The 19,580-nt window shown below is 46.9% G+C and overlaps 1 pseudogene; it reads right to left on the bottom strand.

Moving 5' to 3' along the window:
• LOC147916527 (uncharacterized) overlaps window positions 1-18,799 on the bottom strand; it is a 93,253-nt pseudogene extending 74,454 nt beyond the window's left edge.
• Between the last annotated feature and the right edge of the window lie 781 nt (window positions 18,800-19,580).

The raw sequence follows: 19,580 nt of genomic DNA, 5'->3' as shown, positions 1-19,580 counted from the left end.
GAAGGATAGGAGCAGGAGGCAGAGGAGGAAGAGGAAGGGGAGGAGGAGGAGGAGAGGAAGAAGGAGGAAGGAGGAGGAAGAGAGGGAGGAAGGAAAAGGAGGAGGAGGAGAGGGAGAAGCAGGAAGAGGACCGTTGTCAGGCGAGCACAGGCCACGGAGTAACAGCTTTTCTTCATCCTGGTGTGGCAGAGACTGGCACCACCTCCAGGATCCATCGTCTCCTTCTGGACGCATGGCTGCCCTGCTAAAGACCACAGTTCCAAGACTCCCTCGTAGCTCGGTGTGGCCAGGTGACTAGATTCTGGCCAATGGGATGTGAGTGAAATGCAGGACTTAAGGAACTTGCCCTCCTCGTCTCTCCTCCCCTTCCTACCGGGGAAGCACAAGAGCTGATGGTGTGCTAACTGCAATCACATGGGTGAGGGCAATACCCCAAGGATGGCAGAGCTACAGGAGGAGGAGAGCTCCCCTCTCAGCCTTAGACCCTCCAGCTGGACTGCTGTGGTGAGGGGAAATAAATCCCCGTCTTGCTTAAGCCATGGGATTTGGGGGTCTCCTGTTACAATAGCCTAGCCAATACCTAACTCATACTCTTGGTGTCTGACCTTGATATTTAAACTTCCTCCATTCTCCTCCAATCTCTAACCTGCCTGTCCACCTAACTCCACACCCTCAGCACATGACTTAATCTTCTGTTTCAGAGAGAAAAGAGAAGCCAGCATACGGGAACTCTCTCAGCCTCCACTACCTACCTTTCTGGTGGCATCTGCTGCACCAGCCTACTCTCCCTCCCCTGCGAATCCACGGGGATGTCCCTCCTCCCCACCGGGCCAGAACTTCCATCAGGGCTTTGCGTCCCAGCCCCTCAGGGAACTCTCATCATCAGTCATCCCTTCTCTGTTAGAATTCAACCTCTCCCTCTCAACTGTGTCCACAGCAGTATTTAAACATGCTTGTGTCTTTCTCATCTTAACAATTAAAAAAATACTAGGACCTCCCTTGATCATACACCACCCCTTACTCTCAAACTCTCTCTTAATCACTCCACAGTTACATTTCTTAAGAGTTGTCATCCTTTCTGTCTCTATCTCTTCAGTTGGCATTTACTCGTCACACCACTCCCCGTAGAAGTTACACCCCAACAGTGCATTAAGAGAGTCCTAGTTAATGTCTCCAATGATCTCACGTAGAGAACACCAATCTTCACCCCCCTTGACCTCAAAGCCATGTCCACCCTGTTCTCATTCCCTCCTTGACACCGTCCTCCCTCCTGATTTCGTTGCCATCTCTCTTACAATCCTAATCTCATTTAATGCTCAGTGTAAAGCTATGAGGTAGGACTATTCCTATCTCATTCTCAAGATAAAGAAATGGAAACCTGGAGATGCTAAATAAATTTCCCAAAGTGACCTAGATAATTGGCAGATCTGGATTGGAACCCAGACCCCCGACACCAGAATCAGTGCTCTGAACCTCATGTGACACGATTTTCTAGACTCAAAGAGCTTGAAGCGTGTTGATTATGAAAACATTTCATCATTTCTTTCCCTACAAAGTGAAGGTTAGCATGTAAGTAGGCAGCAAATTCTTTAGAAAGGGCATTTTGCCCATTCAAAGACTGAGTTTATTCAGAATAAACATGGGCAGAGCCCAAAGGAACATGTGACCACATTGGAGAGTCACTTCAGTACAGGTCAATGGCTCCATCCTTTGGGAATCCAAGTGGCAGAGTGAGAAGAGACTTGAATTCTGGTTCAGGTTCTGCAGTTAATTACCTGTGTGACCCCGGGCACCACTTGCCCTCTCTGGGCCTCAGTTACCTCAAAGGGAATGATGACTTCTGCCTTCCCACCTTACGGGGTCTCTGTGGGGCTCAAGTGACATCACGCAGTGAAAGCTCTTTGACAAACAGAACACACCACTCAAATGCAAAGAGAAACAACTGGAAAGATAAACTTAGGGATCCCCAGTAATGCTGGAGTAATGAATTCCTGCTCCCAGCTTGATGGGAGACCCCTGGAGGAAGGAGAGGACCCCTGATTCTGATCATGGAGCACACTGGCCCAGGTCAGGTGGTGACATCGCCACTCATTCTCTGAGCAGCTGTGCCCCTTCCCAAACCCAGGCACTTCTGCTGTATTCCACTCCCGTCAGAGACTGAGCCATGCCCTTGAGGACTCAGCTGGGAACAGCTGGAAAAGGGGCCCCTTTCACAGAGGAATGGGAATTTTATTAGCAAACCCCTAAAACCAGTGAGAGGAGGAGAGGAGGGACATGTGACTGGGAAAGGGAGAGTTTTGGGGCCATTGAAATTGCACCAGCAGGTGGCTGGCACTATGTGCAGAGCTCATAACAACAGCTAAGGTTTGTTAGCACTGACTGCAGGCATCAGGCATTCTTCTAAGCACTTTGCACAAGAATCCCCCAAGGTTAGTACCATCATGATCCACATTTTCTGATGAGGAAACTGGGGTCTGGGGAGGCTAAGTCCTTTGCCCTGCATGCGTGATTCCAACCCGGGTTCTCTGCTCCAGAATGTGCACTTGTGACACTACCAGACATAGCAAGAACAAGGGTCTTCCCAGTTCCCAGGTTTCTCCTCCTCATCGGATCCTTCCTCAGAATTATAGAACGCATAAATCATATCAGAAATGCAGCAAAACCTTCACTTTTCATTCACTGTGCTTCCCTCGCCAGTAACAGCAGGATGGAGGAAACAGCCACAGGGGCAGCAAGTAACTGCAGGACATTCCTGTCTGTTCCCCTCCCATTTTCCTTTGGCTCAGGAACTGTTCTTCCCAAGGGGGCTCCTTAAACTCTTCTGTTCTCGTACCTCTTACCTTGACTCGATGTCTCCAAGCAACTCAGGCACACGGTCCCAGGCACAGGGAGGAGCATAACCAAGAATCCACACCACCTGACCGGCCAGCAGGCTGTGAACCCCCGTCAGCCTAGAAGTTCAGCTGAGGCTTGGCATGCTATGGCACCAACCAGGCTTCTGCACTAAGCCATCAAGAGGACCTTTCTTTAAAAACAAACCCTATGGGCTAATGGGGGAGGAAACTCAATTTCTAATGGAAAGTGAGGGAAAAGCAAGTATGTTTTCTGTGACTGTCAGTTACTCTAACATGACACACACTCCGAGATGAATGCCTTCCCTGAATCTTATAGATGCTTATAGGATTATAGGCTATAGAAGAAGAGCAGAAGAATCTTACAGGCTTATAGAAGAAGTTCATGCAAAAATTTTTGACTTCAGAAGCACATGAGCAAATAAAGCAAATCACTCCTCCCCTACCAAACTGTTGCAGCCGGCAGTCATCTGTCTACTTCCTTAAACTCCGCTTTGTTATATTTTATCACACAATCACAACGTTTACCAAGTGTGTGTTTAATTCCAGAGTTTTGGGGGTTTTCTTTGGGTGGGGAAGGAAGAAGAAGCCCCTGCAGCATTAACTACAACCACCTCCAAATTCTTCGAAAACAAGAAGATTGTTTCTGCGAGCCAAGCCAAAGAGGCAGTCCGTCCAGTCTTCTGGAATAACGTGAACCTGTCCTGTGCCTTGAATCAAAGCAGGTTCCCCCGCATGGCACCTCTGCAAACCAGCCCAGGACGGGGGCCTCTTCCCTCTTCCTGCTAGGGCTGAAAACAGGCAGAAATTTCCACTGCAGTAGGAGGGATACGTTGAGATCTCTTGCAAAATACAGCTAGAAGGACTCAGAAGAAACTGGCTGTTCCATAGCACTGTGGAATGTGCCAGGGAACAACGGGGGCCTTTACTCCCCCTTGCCAGACGCTGTCACCGTCATCACGACCGTGGTCAGTGCTCTTGCACTGCACACTGTAGGTTACGAAGGACTTCGTGTACACCAGCAGGGGTGGCACAGGGCTTGGTTACCCAGTGCTCCTTTCTCCTGCCCAGCTTGTCAGGCCACACCTAAGTCCCCTCAGCAGGGAATGCTGTCAGGCCTTCTCAGCACCCCCACGCTTACCTTGTCCCGAGGACAGAGCTCAGACTCCATGGCCCTACTTGGAAATATCTACTCTGCTCTTCAGCCTTGGCTGACCCCCACCCTGCACTGAGTTTCATTATCATAAAATGAAAGCAATAGATACATTGCCTCATAGGGTTGTTGAGAGGATTAAAGTATATTATATGTATTAATCAGAATTTTCATTGCAAACCACAGAAAGGAACTCTGGCTAATTTAGGAAGAAAATGGATTTATTCAAAGGATTTTGGAGAGCTCACAGATCTCCAGAAGAGCTGGAGAACAGGTTTAGAGGTTATGTTGGCAGGAATAACACCCAAAATTACATCACACAGCAAGTCCCTGAAGAAACCTCTGCCACGGCCACTATCCCCAGACACAGTCTGGATGTTGACACAGGGGTCACTGTCCTGGCTGCCACCTCCAGCAGGACATAGCAGGACAGAGATCACCACCTCTGCCAGGTTGGGTCCTGCACAGCCCTGTCTCAGCACGGCAGCAGCTGCCAACTCATAGCCCAGGAAGGTGCACCAACAAAGCCTGGTCTGCAGCAGCACGCTAGCTGCAAAGGAGGCTGGGAAAACCAGCATCGGGCCTTTTCAGCTTCTGTAGCGTGCATGTTGGGGGAGTTTCCTACAGTCACAGGAAGTGGGCTCAGTTGCCGACAGCTGAAAGAATGACTGACCTTCACTAAACAAATGAAATGCTTAATCCAGTACCTATGTGCTGTCCTTCACCCTCTACCCTGTCTCCCCCAGGTCTGTGTTGAGCACAGCGTCAGCATCCCACATTGTAAAGATATTCACAACCACCCCACTCCCCCAACACGCCCACAAATCTTCCCACCTATCACACCCACCTGTCCCCACATCCTAGCCTCTTCAACCTTCCCACCAAAGAAACCCATGGGTATCTGATAAACAAACCTGTGCTAAATGCTGATGCCTGAAAATGGGTTAGTTAGTGTCTGACTCTTTCTGGAATCTTTCTATCTTCATAGGAGAGTCGAGAAGCCACACGCTTCAACGCAAAGGGATTTCAAGCACTGTGAAATTTACCTTGGGGTGTTTGGGGTCAGTAAGGAGGTCTTTTGACCGAGACAACTGCTCTTCAATAAATAAGCTAGAATAAACCAATAACACTAACTCCCGAACCACCCCCACCCTTGAGCAGAACTTGCATGCTGTCCCACATGTTATCTCAGCCAGTCTTCCCCCCAAGCCCAAAGTGATTTTCAAGTGTTATTATCTTCATTTGATAAATGAGACACCCAGAAAGGTTTAATGAATTTCCCAAGGGACTAAATTTGGTAAACAGGAGAGCTGAGACCAGACCCAGGTTTCCTGACTCCAAATCAAGTCTTTTTACTCCCTGTGATTCCTGGCTGCTATCCTTCTCCAGGTGGAGAACCATCCCAGTGGTGTCAGTGAATTAGGGAACAAAGGAACCCAAGAGACGTCCCTGGGAGGCAGGAGGGGCTGGCAGGGGAGAAGAAACAATACAGTGGTCCCTTTCCTAGAGCACATCCCATTTGCTTTGATTTAACACTGAGTGTTTTCAAATGGGTTCTGATTCAAAAAACATTTACATTCACCAAGAGGACTCAATCTAATTACTTTCTTTTTGTCTCAAAAATTGCAAAAAATTGGGGATGTACAACAACCACAGAAGGCCTCCAGGAGCAGAGGGGTGGTGAGGGGCCCAGTCTGCAAACCCAGCGTGAGCCTCCGTAGCCGCAGCAGCGGGGACAGCGCACCATCTCTGAGCTCCATGATTAAAGCAACTGCAAATTAGTTTCCACAAAGGTCTTTGCCCTTAAATTGAAAAGCGCCGTGTAATGGAATTTCACAGACGCTGCTTTGGAAATGACTTCATACCTCATTCCGTTCAGATCTGAGAGGTGGCTGCATGCCGTGAATCGTAAGAGGCCGAGGTTCTCCTGGGGCCACGGAACCTCCTCCAACCTCAACATCTAGCCACTCAGGGACCGCTCACTCTGCACCCTAACCTGGGAAGGGAACTAGTCACCCAGAGCACTGCAGTCGCTGCTACGTGGTAGCAGCCTTCTCTTCCCTTAAACCAGGCTCTTTACCTGCACACTATGCTTTCTACCAGTCAGGCTCCGAGGGGTTGCTGGCTGCACGTGGACTGCCCAGGCACACACGTTCTCAATAAAAAGCTTGGGAAGGCTGTGGGGTTTCCGGGCTCTAATAAGATTTCCAGAAGAAATGATGAAGTCAAGTTGACAAAGACATACCAAACGCCACACAGTTTTCACTGACCACCTTAGCCTTCTTGGGGGCACTCCTCGAGAATATGGGAATCCTATTTCCAAATTCTCAGCAGCTTTACAGTGAATCAAAGAGGCTGCATTTCAGGGTCAAGCCTGACTAATATTTCCAGTCAGCCCAAATCTCTAATTCATTCATGCAAAAAATATATATTAGCACCTACCATGTGCCAGGCACTATGCCAGGCCCTGGGATACAAGAGTGAGTAAAGCTACTAGTTGCAGCTCTCACGGTGCTTACAGTCAAGTGACAGAGATAGGACACACTCAAAGAATTATTTCAATGATGTAAAATCGCCTCTCTGACAGCGCTATACTGTGGGTGATACTGAGCGAGCCCTGGTGAGGGGAATTAAGCCTGGTCAGGGCATCTGGACGACATCCCTGGGAAAGTGATCCCTTAGCTGAGAACTAAAATGTAAGGAGGAGTCCTCCATGAGGACAGAGAAGGGGAAATCCTCAAGCGAGGAAGAGGGCAAGGCATGGGCAGAGCTCTCCAGGGCATGGGCGTGGTAAGGACTAGAGAAGGGCATACATTACACATTAGTAGAGTAGACATTACACATTAGTAGGGTACACATTACGCATTAGTAGAGTATACATTATACATTAGTAAGGTACACATTACACATTAGTAGGGTACACATTACACGTTAGTAGGGTATACATTTTACACTAGTAGGGTATACATTAAGCTTGGTAAGCAGGGGAGTGAGGCACCAGAGGAGGCTGAAAAAGGGCCAGACCCTGCAGGACTTCACAGGACACACAAAGGAGGTTTGTTTTTATTTGAAATGCCAATTGGATGCCTGGAAAAGTGGTAAGGGCAGGGAGGGTAGAAATGCCATCACATATTGTGTCTCTGGCTGCAGCACGGCAGCCATATTAGAGGGTGGGATGTTTGCCAAAACCCATCAAGGACAGTAGGTGTTCATGGCCTTGCCTGTCTGGCAGTGACCTGACTCACCGCACTCATGGGGTCAATGGCACAGCCAACCCAGGAATTCAAGGCACTAGTCTCCTTCCGCCAAACGCCTTCCACTGCAGCATTACTGGTAGCACAACTTGTAAGGTGTGATGTTGTCACCTGGGCAGTAAGTTGGTAAACCAAGCAGCGCATCCTTTCACCTCTCTGGGAAACTACCCATCGAACTAGCACTGACAATAATCAAGTACTGACTCCAGTAACAGGGTCATCAGCACACACCTGGTGATCCCTTTCCAATTATACCTACATATCCTCTACCTAAGAGAGAAGTTCCACTGTGTGCTCTTAAAAATGATAACAGTAAAAAAATTTAACCTCCGGTCACTATCCACATGCTTGTGTGTTGGAGCTGAGGAAGAGCGATGGTACCAAATGACCAAATTGTGTGAACACATTCCAGGAACTAGGGTTCTCCTTATGTGGTGACTTATTTACTTAGAGTTCAAGGACACTGTGCTCTGTCTTAGTCAGTTCGAGCTGCTATCATAGAATACCATCGACTGTGGGGCTTGAACAACAGAAATTTCTCTCTCACGGTTCTGGAGGCTGGATGTCCAAGACCAAGGTGCTGGCAGATTTCACTCTGGTGAGGACCCGCTTCCTGGTCTACAGACGGCTGCCCTCTCATGTGCCCTCAGGTGGCTGAGAGAGCAAGCTCTAGTCTATTTCTCTTCTTATAGGGACACTAATCCTATCAGGGGGCTCTACCCTCATGACCTTATCTAAATCTAATCACCTCCCAAAGGCCCCCCCTCCTAATACCATCCCCTTGGGGGTTAGGGTTTCAACATATGAATTTTGGGGGAACACAGACATGCAGTTCATAACATGCCCATTTTATTAAGTTATTTCACATTTGCTTATCATTTAGTAAAAAGATCTACCTTAGGTAACGGTGTTATTTTTAAACTGCTATCAATATTTTTCTATTTATGACAATCCTGTGGTAACCATGTTGCACCCAGAGCTCTGCCCCTCCCCTCTGCCCAATCTGCCAGTGGCTCACATGCCCATCATCCCTTTGTTCCTGTTAAAAATTCATAATTATGCTCCCCAGAAGGGGTTGTGCATGAGCCCATCAGCATCCTTTGACCACATCAGCATTGATTACATCATTTAACTAGTTAGAAATCAGGGCTCTGTACAATTGGAAGGCAAGACAGGTGAGCTTTGATCAGGAGGCAAAGGAAGGTGGGGAGACAAAAAGGCAGGTCCAGGTGGTTCCCATGGTGGCAGCCCTCCTGAAGGCGTCAGGAGCCAGGCAGGGGAGGCACCAATCCTCAGGCTCTGTGCATCCTCACTTGATCCTTGAACAAGGCCAGCGTGGCAGGAAATGCCACTTGTTCAACAACCCCATCTCCTTTTCCTCCTGGGCACGCTTCTAGACTACAACTCCAGTGATCCTTTCACTTAGGGAGCCCACGTGATTTCCACCCAGTAGAGTGTGGGTGGAAGTGATGTGTGCCACTTCCAGGCCTGCCCTATAAAAACCTCTGCAGAATCCTCTTTGATCCGTTTCCCTATTTCCCTGATGAACGGAGAAGGCTCTACTGGCTTAGAGCAGTGGTTCTCGACTGGGGACAATTTTGTGCCCCTCCCGCAGGGACGTCTGGCAATGTCTGGAGACATTTATGATTGTCACACTGGGAGGATGTCCTACTGGCATCTAGTGGGTAGAGGTCAGAGATGCACCAAAACATCCTACAATGCACAGGACACCCCCACAACAAAGAATTATCCAGCCCAAAGTGTCAATAGTCCTGCTACTGAGAAATCTGACCTAGAGGGGGTCAAGAGCCACAACGGTTCTTGAATGATGCATGGACAGAGCACACACACACTCACACACACACACTGACCTGCATTAGATAGTGATTTAAACAAGAAATAAGGTTTTATTGTGTCAAGTCACTGAGATTTGGGGGTAATTCATTATAACGGCTAGCATTATTCACGTTAACAAATACAAGTGGAGGACAAGTGTTCCCTAGCAACAGAGCCATACGCCTTGACAGCTGCTGTGAAGGTTTCTGGAGCAGAGAGGTGAAGGGCAGTGGGTGGGCCTATCCTTTAAGTCGTGAGGCCTCACCATGCCATGGGGGTGGGTAAGGTCAAGAACGCAGAGGATCCTTCAGAGCTCCCTCACTCTTAATGACCAGAGGCAGCACCTTTGGGGAGAAACTCTTAGTAACTCAGCGAGGAACCCAGCAGGAACCTACACCTGTCCAGGAAAAACACCTAACAGCCAGAGAGCGCTAACCTCTCTCCCTTTCCTCTTCCACGTGCCCTTTCTGTGTGGCAGGGATAGCTGACAATTATCACAAGGTCCGCTTAGTGGATGGTCTGGTCTTGCTGTGACTAATAAGATGATTGGTTGTATATACATCATCTTTATGGTTGTTCATTATATCACCCTAACATAATGTAATTTAATTTCAGTGGGATAATTAGGGTATTTCTAATCTAACTGATAGTCTGAATAAAATGAGATTCTCAGAGGGAGATTTGTGTATCAGGAGACTGGTGACCTCCGGCCCCAATTTTCACACAATGTATTAATCTGACAGCCCGACTTCCCAGGCACACTGTATCCACACATTTCCATGCCTGTGGGTTACAGAACACACTGGCAAATGAGGTTACTTCATTGATAATGAGATTTTCCTTGGGCTCAAGGAGACAGATCATAATATTTTAACTGAGACCTTCAGACTCACAGAGCATCTAAATGTTAACAGAAGCCCTGAGACACAAACGTCCTAACAAGGGAGTGTGGCCAGGTCTGGGGTCCCGAGATGCTGCTCAGCAGAAGAAATAGAGACCGAGCCCTGGGGGATGCCAGCCTGACTGGGACAGCTCAAGGCCACAGCAGGGAAAACCTCACGCTGGCTGAGGGCCCCGGAAGACCGCCTGTTCTCACCTGCCCCTTGGGGAAGCTGCAGAAAGAGTTGGCTCATTAAGCCCGAAATGGGGAACAAGGAAAGAGACGGCTGGAAAGAAGAAGCAGTAGAGGTTGGGAGAGCGGGCACTCTGAGCAGGCAGGGCAGCCAGAAGACCCACTGCCTGCTCCCCAATCCCGCAAACACACCCCCGCGGCACACCTGCTCACCTCTGTCCTCCACGCTAGCTCCAAACCTTCCACTAGAGCCACTTTTTACACCTGTCATCAGAGGCAGGACACTGGCTCTTATCAGAACCTGCTCCTGAAAACACTTCCCATTACTCATTCACTCGTCGAGCACCCACACGTGCCAAGCCCTAGGCAGGCCCAAAACAGATAAAGCCCCTCTTTCCGGGCTATTTCCATTCTTCTGGTTTTGTTGTTCAAGCCTCCATGGTAAATTCCTTTAAATTCCCTTTAGAATTTAATTTGAGAGAAAAGAATCTGTTTCTCTGGAAGAAATAATATGTCTTCTTTTATCAGATAACGAGAATTATTTGGCTCATCTGTTCCCCTTGTGTGCTTGGGTGCCAGGAGCCAAGGGATCGACGCCATGCTCACTGGTGGTAGGAGTATTAGGTTGGTCTTTTGTACCTCTTATTTTCTATTTTCCTGTTTTTATATTTCTAGTGAAAAAAATTTATTTAAATACATCTTATTTGGTAAGGTATTTCAAGTTCAATTTGGGAAGAGTGTATTTTATTTAAAAAATAAGCAAAGATGGAAGCATTGACTTACAAAACTCCATGTTAGAAATCCTTTAGAAAGTACTAAGTGCTGTTGGTAACTAAAGTGTGCTGAGCACATGACATGGGCCCTTTTCTAAGCACCCTGTACCTCACGACAGACTTTGGGGAAAGTACTGCTACTATCCCCACTTTAGAGATGAGGGACTGAAGGTAGAAGAGCTAAGTAGTTTGCTGAGATCACACATCCAGTACAGAGTAGAACCAGGATTAAATCCTGGCCAGCCTGGCACCAACGGCTGCCCTCTCAACCACTGCTTCTCAGCATATGCAAATTACATGCCAGGCAACAGAAAATGTACCTCCCACATTCTAGATGCCTCTGCTAGGCTGCTTCACACCCTCTGAAGCCCCCTCTATACTCCAGCCGTGCTGCAGCAACCAGCCATCTCAGCTGAGACCTGAAAGCACCTTGCCTGGGCAGCATGGAGAGTCTCACTTTCTGCCCAGGGTGTCTCTGCCCCAACCTCGTGGAGGCTGCAGGAACTGGCTCAGCCATTCTGACACATGCACCCACTCAGAAGAGAGAGGGAGCTAACACTTCATGGGGCAAGACTTAACCAATGAGGGTCAGGAGCCAATGGATAAATGCTCCCCGTTTCTGTCCTGCAGGCAGAGAATTCCGAGGTCCGTTCTACATGGCTCCTCAAGGATCCCCAGTGGAATTCAGCTGCTGTTGCCCACACTGTTGATCAGCTCAGTAATGTTGGGTTGGCTTTCCTTCTAATTCACTCCTCCTGGGTCCCCACTCTTGCTCCTTGGGATCAATTTCTAAAACAAACTACCTGCATGCAAGATCTTGTCTCAGCTCTGCTTTTGGGGGAAATCAAAGCCAAGACACTACCATTCCTAGCTTGAGGAGTTCAGGATAGGGTGACATGCCATTACAAGAGAAAAAATTTAGTGACAATGCATTAGCAATCTATGATTAAGAAGACAGAAGAGTGACTCAAGCTATATAAACACAAGAGCACAGAGAGAGTGGAATAAGCAGGGAACTACAATAAAGTTTTATCAGAACAGGGCCCCATGTATATATATATATATATGTTGACTGTGGCTGTTTTCCCACAACAGCAGAGCTGAGTAGTTGCAACAGAGACCTATGACCCACCAAGCCTAGAAGATTTTGTATCTGCCTGTTTTCTTAAAAAGTTTGTAGACCTCTTGATACAGAAAATCCAGGCTCCCATGGGAATACAGAGAAGGGGCACATATTCTATCTGAGGTGGTGGTTGAGATGTCAGACTGTTGAAGGACAGGAGCAAAGGCATTCCAGGTAGAAGCGACAGTTGAACCAAAGCACAGAGCTGAGAATCAGCATGCTGTTTGCAAGGAACCAGAGGTCGTTTATTATTGTAGGAGAGAAAGGAACTATGAGGGAAGTGATGAGACTACAGGCAGAGATTTCTTTAAGGTCTCTGTTGCTGGGTTATTTCTCTCGTTTTAGGATATTTCCTTCAGTAGCTAAAGATATTATAACTAAGAGTAACCTCAGAGCCTGGTTTGTACCTTCTACTGAAGGGAGTTTGCATGAAGTTTGGGACATACAAGCTCTTCTGATGAACAGCAGGAGCCCACTCTGCACCTGGGCATTCCTGACATTCAGGACCTCCTCGGGTGGCATGCCTTGGGATGCCAGCTCTGGCATCCTGCTCCTGCTCCTGCTCAACCAGCCACAGCTGACTTGTCGCCATTATGGTCAGACCTCACTGAGTGCTCTGACATGTCTTCCCCCGCAATGCCTGCTTTGCAGTTTCCTGGGATGAGGATCCAGCCACGTGTGGCAAGAACAGTCGTAGGAGACAGAGACCTGTGACATGGCCCCAGGAGTTGGTGTTTGCTCATGCCACTGGGAGAGAAAAGCCCTGGGTGATCCAGCATGGTCGAGAATGAGTTATTTTGTTTATTTCTTTCAAGAACATTCCTTGAGGATGAAATATGTGCCAGGCACAGTAATATCATTGGGATATATAAATGCATAAGGCACTGCCTTGCCCTTGAGGGGCTCACAGTCTAATGGGGGGAGAAAGATACACTATTTTCAAGGTAGGGAGAGCGGTGCCAACGCCCCTGACCAGAGTCCAGCCCTGAGAGGTAAAGCACAGGAAGACTTTGAAAGCTTGACAGACATCCTCAGGGAAACTGCGTGAATTACTTACAAATGAACCGCAGTTACCAGATCAATGGCTGACATGCAAACATATACGTAGGTACTGAAGAGTCTCAAGATTCCCTGACAATACTTATCTATACTCCTGACTGGTTTGATGAGCCATTTTTTAATAAGCAATGCAAAGGTAAATTTCAGTCCCAAAAGTCCCAACTTCAACATAATTTGGAAAACAAATTGAGAATGCCAAGTTGCTGGCATTCAGATACTCATTTCGACTGTTTCTGATTTTCTGATTTGGCTATCAAGGCTAAGATGGAAATGGAGAAAAGCATCATTGATTTTTTTAAAAAGGAAGAAGAGTTCATATTTACTAAGAATGTACATGCTATCGAGTGCTGTGCAGAGGGCTTCATGAGCATCATCTCACCGAGTCTTCAAAACAACCCTTTGAGGCAGGCTCTAGCAGTATCACTGTCTCCACGTTACAGATGAGACCACTGAGTCTGAAACGGTTCAGTGGCTTGTCCCCCGGCCATCACTTGACAGTTTGTGCACAGGGCCACACCCTTACCCGGCACTCAACTCTCTCCCCTCAAAGGCCAGCCCCATTCCCACCGGGCCACCTTTCTCAGCAGTTTGGCCCTGAACAGGCTTCAGGATAAGTTCCTTCATTGTGATAAGCAGAGCCCACGATCTCTGACAGCTGTTCCCGCTTTTCATCATCATCTGAAATAATCAGTAAGCATTAGAGAGCACTTTTCCCTTTACAAAGGTGATAATTAGATAACAAGCTGAGATTAAAGTAATTACAGTCAGACAGCTGGCAAGGAAGCACAGTCATGTTGAAATATTGTTGGTACTTCAGCATCTGGTTCTAATAACAGCATAGGCTAAAGGATTTTACATTAATTACAGAACATAATTTAATATAAACATATTTAATTACAACTGATGAGCGATATACTGTTCAAGAACGACTTAACCCCTTCTGCGTGTCAGTGATGGGAACTTTGGGAGGCTGCAGCCTCTTCCGCTATCCTCCTCCCCATTCCCTGCCATGCCCTCCACTACTCCCTGGTCCCCTCTCCTGGAGAAAATCCCCTTCAAAGAAGGAATGTTCTAGATGAGGATGTTGCTCATTGATTACCCCATGGGTGTTCGGTGCATCCTTAGACAGCCAGGTGGAAGAGGCAAGTGTGCAGGCCTGGCTGGGTTGCGTTGCTCCAGCCGGACGAGCTGCCCTTCTTCACAGTGCCTCGTACTAGCAAAACGAGGCTGCCTCTCCTCAGCTGGTCTTCCCGCATTCTCATACCTTTATGTGGTGCTGACTCCGCTTCTGACAGTCAGTGAGCAACCTGTTAAACAATTCTCAGGTCTCTTAGAAAAAGTATAAAGGTAAATCCATTTTTTTGTCATGACTAGGAAGTTCCTGGCCACAATAACCAGGGTATTTTCACAATTTTGGAGTCAATGTGTAATACCTGAAGACTTCTACATGAGATAGGACACTCTCTATTCTGACAGGAATTCATGCTGCCAACCCCTATTCTTACCCCCAAAACTGGCAGAAGCAGGCACTGGGTAAAACAGTTGACAACAAATTGGGACCATATAGACAGAATCTCCACTGGATAAAGGACTCACTCATCATTATGTGCACATCGTCCTTCCAGATGCCCCATTCATGAATGGGAGAAATTCAAGAGCCATGTTATGGACTGCATGTATGTGTTCCCACAAAATTCATATTTTGAAACCATAACCCTCAATGGGATGGTATTAGGAGGTGAAGCCTTTGGGAGTAATTAGGTCTAGATGAGGTTATGAGGTTGGAACCCCCCATGGTGAGATTATTGTCCTTATAAGAAGAGAAAGATGAGAGCTTGCTGTCTCAGCCATGTGAGGACACAGCCAGAAGGCAGCTATCTGCTAACCAGGAAGAGCATCCTCACCAGGACTCGACCATGCTGGTACCCTGATCTGGACTTCCCAGCCTCCAGGACTGTGAGAAATAAATATCTGCTGTTCAAGCCCCCCAGTCTATGGTATTCTGTTATAGAAGCCCAAACTGACTAAGACAAAGCACTAGGTCTCAACTGCACTGAGATTAAGAGTCAACCCAAAGACATCACAAGGCTGACCCTTCCCAAAAAAGAGTGAGGAGCCCTGGAGTGAGTTGGAAAATTCACTGTTAAGTTTCCCTTTGGGAGAAATGATGTGAAACTACAAATAGCCTCAAAACTGTTTTTACCTACTGCTGTGGATTTCAAAGTATAAAGCACACATTCTCCTAAAAGCTAAAATGAATGCTGAAAAAGACAGTTTATTATTCATAAGTAAGCAAGTGCAAGCTACTTCTAGAGGCATTCCTGACAGGTACACACAAAGGGAAAACCGTGCGAAGATTCAGGACCGCATAGCAGCCAAGAGAGAACCAGGCACTCTCCTCGTGCAAGTTGTTCTACACATTTCCTTCTGAAGAGAGAAGAAATTTAAGTCCCCAGCACAACAGATCTGCAGCGTCAGTGAGAACATAAGGCCTTGTGGCAGACTGAGCACTCCTGCAGAGGTGAGGATGGGGCAGCAGCCAACGACGTGTTTGCTCCTTGGGAAGGTGCCACTTGGTCACCAAAACTAAAAACTTCTGTGTGTCAAAGGACAGCAGCAAGAAAGTGAAAAAACACACAGAATGGGAGAAAGCATTTGTAAATCATATACATGAAAAAGGTCTAGTATCCTGAATATACAAAGAACTCTTACAACCCAACAATAAAAATACAAATAACCCAACTGAAAAATGGAAAAAGGTCTGAATAGATATTTTTCCAAAGAAGATATACAAAAGCCAGCAAGCACATGAAAAGATGCTTAACATCATTAATCATCAGAAAAATACAAATCAAAACCAAAATGAAATACCACTTACACACCAGTATCTCATAACCAGTATGGCTATAGTCAAAAGTCTAGATGATAACAAGTGTTTTCGAGGATGTGGAGAAACTGGAACCCCATACATTGCTGGTGGGAAGATAAACAGCACAGCCACCATGGAAAACATTTCAACAGTTCCTCAACAAGGTAAACACAGTTACCACAAGACCCAGCAACTTCACTCTCAATATACACCCAAAAGAACTGAAAACATATCCACACAAAAACTTGTACAGAAATAGTCATAGCAGCATTGTTCAAAATAGCCAAAAAGTAGAAACAACCCTGTTAAATGAAGTGAGCAGCTTTACAAGGCAAAAACGAAATTTTAAAGAAAAAGAGGCTGTATTTAAAAAAAACGTTTGCAAACCGGGGAAGTATACCTCAACCCACAAGCTGATAGGCAAGCCCCACCTCGGTCTTGAGGTAGCTGGTTTTTTTTTTTTTTTTTTTTTTAAGATTTTATTTATTTTATTTTTTCCCTCCAAAGCCCCAGTAGATAGCTGTATGTCATAGCTGCACATCCTTCTAGTTGCTGTATGTGGGACTCGGCCTCAGGATGGACGGAGAAGTGGTGCCTCGATGCGTACCCGGGATCCGAACCCGGGCCACCAGCATTGCAGCGCGCGCACTTAACCACCAAGCCACAGGGCCGGCCCAAGGTAGCTGGTTTTTAAAGGCAAAAAGTGCAGGGTTGGGGATGGCCCAGTGGCGTAGTGGTTAGGTTCACGTGCTCTGCTTTGGCGGCCCAGTTCGCGGTTCAGACCCTGGGCATAGAGCTACACACTGCTCATCAGGCCATGCTGTGGCAGCGACCCATATACAAAATAGAGGAAGATGGGCATGGATGTTAGCTCAGGGACAATCTTCCTCACCAAAAAAAAAAAAAAGTGCAGGGTTTGCAAAGCTAAGGCTGACTCTAGTTCCGATTGGTTGCCCTTCCAAGCGACAGTGTATCTTGTGTCCAGGGCTTTCTAAATGTCCTAACTGCTGGGAAAGACTACTGCATTGTTTTCTGGCCCTCTGGTGACAGTCAAGGTCAAAATGTAATTTTTAATTTTTCCCCATAGTTCAGCCTGGACGACTCTGGCCTCGTTCTTACATTTTTCTTTTATCAACGCAAATGTCCATCAACTGATGAATCAATAAGCAAAATTTTTATGTCCTTACAATGGAATACTATTCAACCATAAAAAGGAATGAAGTACTGATATACACTACAACATGGATCAACCTTGAAAATATACTAAATGAAAGAAACCAGACACAAAAGACCACATATTGTATGATTCCATTTATGTGAAATGTCCAGAATTGGCAAATCTGTAGAGACAGAGAGTAAATTTGTGGTTGCCAGGGATAGGAAGAGAGGGGAATTGAGTGTGACTGCTAACAGGTATGGGGTATCTTTTTGGGGGTGATGCAAATGTTCTGGAATTAGATAGTGGTAATAGATGCACAACATTGGCAATATATTTAAAACCACTGAATTTGTACACTTTAAAATGGTTCAAATAGATTTTATGTTATGTAAATTTTATTTCAATTTTTTTTAAAAAGGTACCAATCTGGGAACTAGAGCTTAATCCCACTAAGGAAGCCTGGGAGCCTATGTAAAGTACAAGGCTCAGAGTCATCTCATCCAAGAGGGGAGGAAGTAGGGTATTGATACCAATTCCCATCAGCCAGTGACCGAAGATTGCTTCTAGGGGATGTTAATTCCTCGTACTTCTGGCTTGCCTGCAGAAAGGGGCTCTGGTGGCCAGAGTCCTTAGGCACAGAACTGTGGGTGCTGACAGCTGACAGTCAAGCCAGTATGCCCAGAAAGGGTACAGGCAAGGAGGTCCGGGTGGTGCGCTGACCATCTGCTACTCTCAGGGAGCTGTGCTGGGATTACATAAAAGTCTGTGTAAAATGCTTCGCAGTGCTAGACACAGAGAATGCTCTCCATAAATGTGAGTTGTTTTTACAGAAGACTCAAAGAGGTTAAATAATTTGACCAAAACTGCACAGCTAATGCAAGGTGGAGCAAGGACCCACACGGATCTGTCTACACGACAGTCTTTTACACATTGAATCACATTAACCAACCATACACTAACCCATCTTGCAGACACAACTGTCAGATGGCAATTGTGTGATCACAGCATCCAGAGGCTATAACAACATCTTCACTCTCTCTTCCCCCACTGCCCTCTGTGGGGAAGCAGCTGCTTTTCTCACAAAAGGCCTGGAGGGCTGATGTTAATGTCTGCTCAAGTTGTGCAGGGTCTGAGCAAGATGTGGCTTGCTGTGTAGATGCTCAAAACCTGAACACGTGCTGACGATTTAGCACAAGGGACCAGGTGTAGGAACACCTGAGACACAGGGAGCAGCGGGGCCACACACCTCACTCACATGTCAGTCCGCCTGTTCTACTCTGCAATAATCTGACTTTCAGCCGGCTCAACAAGAGGTGTGCTGACAGAGGAAACAGGGGGATCTCTTCCCAGAATGCCCTGCACGAACTCCCAACCAAGGGATCCAGAGGGTTGACGTGAGGCTGTGGGACTGCAGAACCCAAGCCCAGCTGATCAGGTGGTGGTTGCTAACAGCGGTGAAGCAGCTGTGGTGCACGGCATTGCTCACTCGGCCACACTGGTCACTGTCCGGCCACCCTGTCTGCATGGGCAAGGAGAACCCACAGGCCTCACGGTGCCAATGGCAACCCTCAACTCTCTGGTCCTTTGATGAAGTAGCTAGCCAAGGAACGGACACTCCTAGGAAGTAGCCTTGAAACCCAAGAGGTCATAGCTGGTGATTGCTGCCTTGGAGAGAACCTTCAAGAAAAAAAAGCACAAAGGATAAGAATGGGCTTCAGAAATCTTGATTTTAGTTTTACAAAAACAAGTTTTGGCCATTGGTTTCAAAAGGAAATTAAATTTTTTTTCTTCCAGAAAATACATCTTCCCTGACAATCCGGGTCCTTGTCACAAACCTATTTACTTTTTTTTTTTTTTAGATTTTTTATTTATTTTCTTCCCCCCAAAGCCCCAGTAGATAGTTGTATGTCATAGCTGCACATTCTTCTAGTTGCTGTATGTGGAACGCGGCCTCAGCACGGCCGGAGAAGCGGTGCGTCGGTGCGCACCGGGGATCCGAACCCTGGGCCGCCAGCAGCGGAGCGCGCACACTTAACCGCTAAGCCACGGAGCCGGCCCACCTATTTACTTTTTAAAAGGACTCCCTACTAAATGGCTTTGGCACCCGTGTGAGAAGCCAGTGATGGTTCTGTCTGATCCGACTGGTGGGCATCTATACTCTATGGAGGTCTTCTGTCCAAAAGTATTTTCATGGAGAGAACTGTTTCTGATGAGACCTGCAACCCCACCAAGGGCGTAAAAACAGAGCTCAGGGGACCAGTATAAAGCAAAATGTTGCCAGAAAATACCATCAACTGGGCCTATCAACTGTAAGGTTTTTTTTAAGTATATCAACTTTCTTTTAGGACAAAAGTAATTCTTGTGGAAATTTTTTAAATATGCATAAACAAAGGGGAAAAAACCAACAGCCCAACAATGCCCCCTATTAAC

Source organism: Ceratotherium simum, chromosome 7 (genome assembly GCF_057802395.1).
Source record: "Ceratotherium simum simum isolate JZ-2026a chromosome 7, ASM5780239v1, whole genome shotgun sequence".
Taxonomy (NCBI): domain Eukaryota; kingdom Metazoa; phylum Chordata; class Mammalia; order Perissodactyla; family Rhinocerotidae; genus Ceratotherium; species Ceratotherium simum.
Note: the sequence above shows the minus strand (reverse complement) of the source record. Positions and strands in the feature narration are given on the sequence as shown.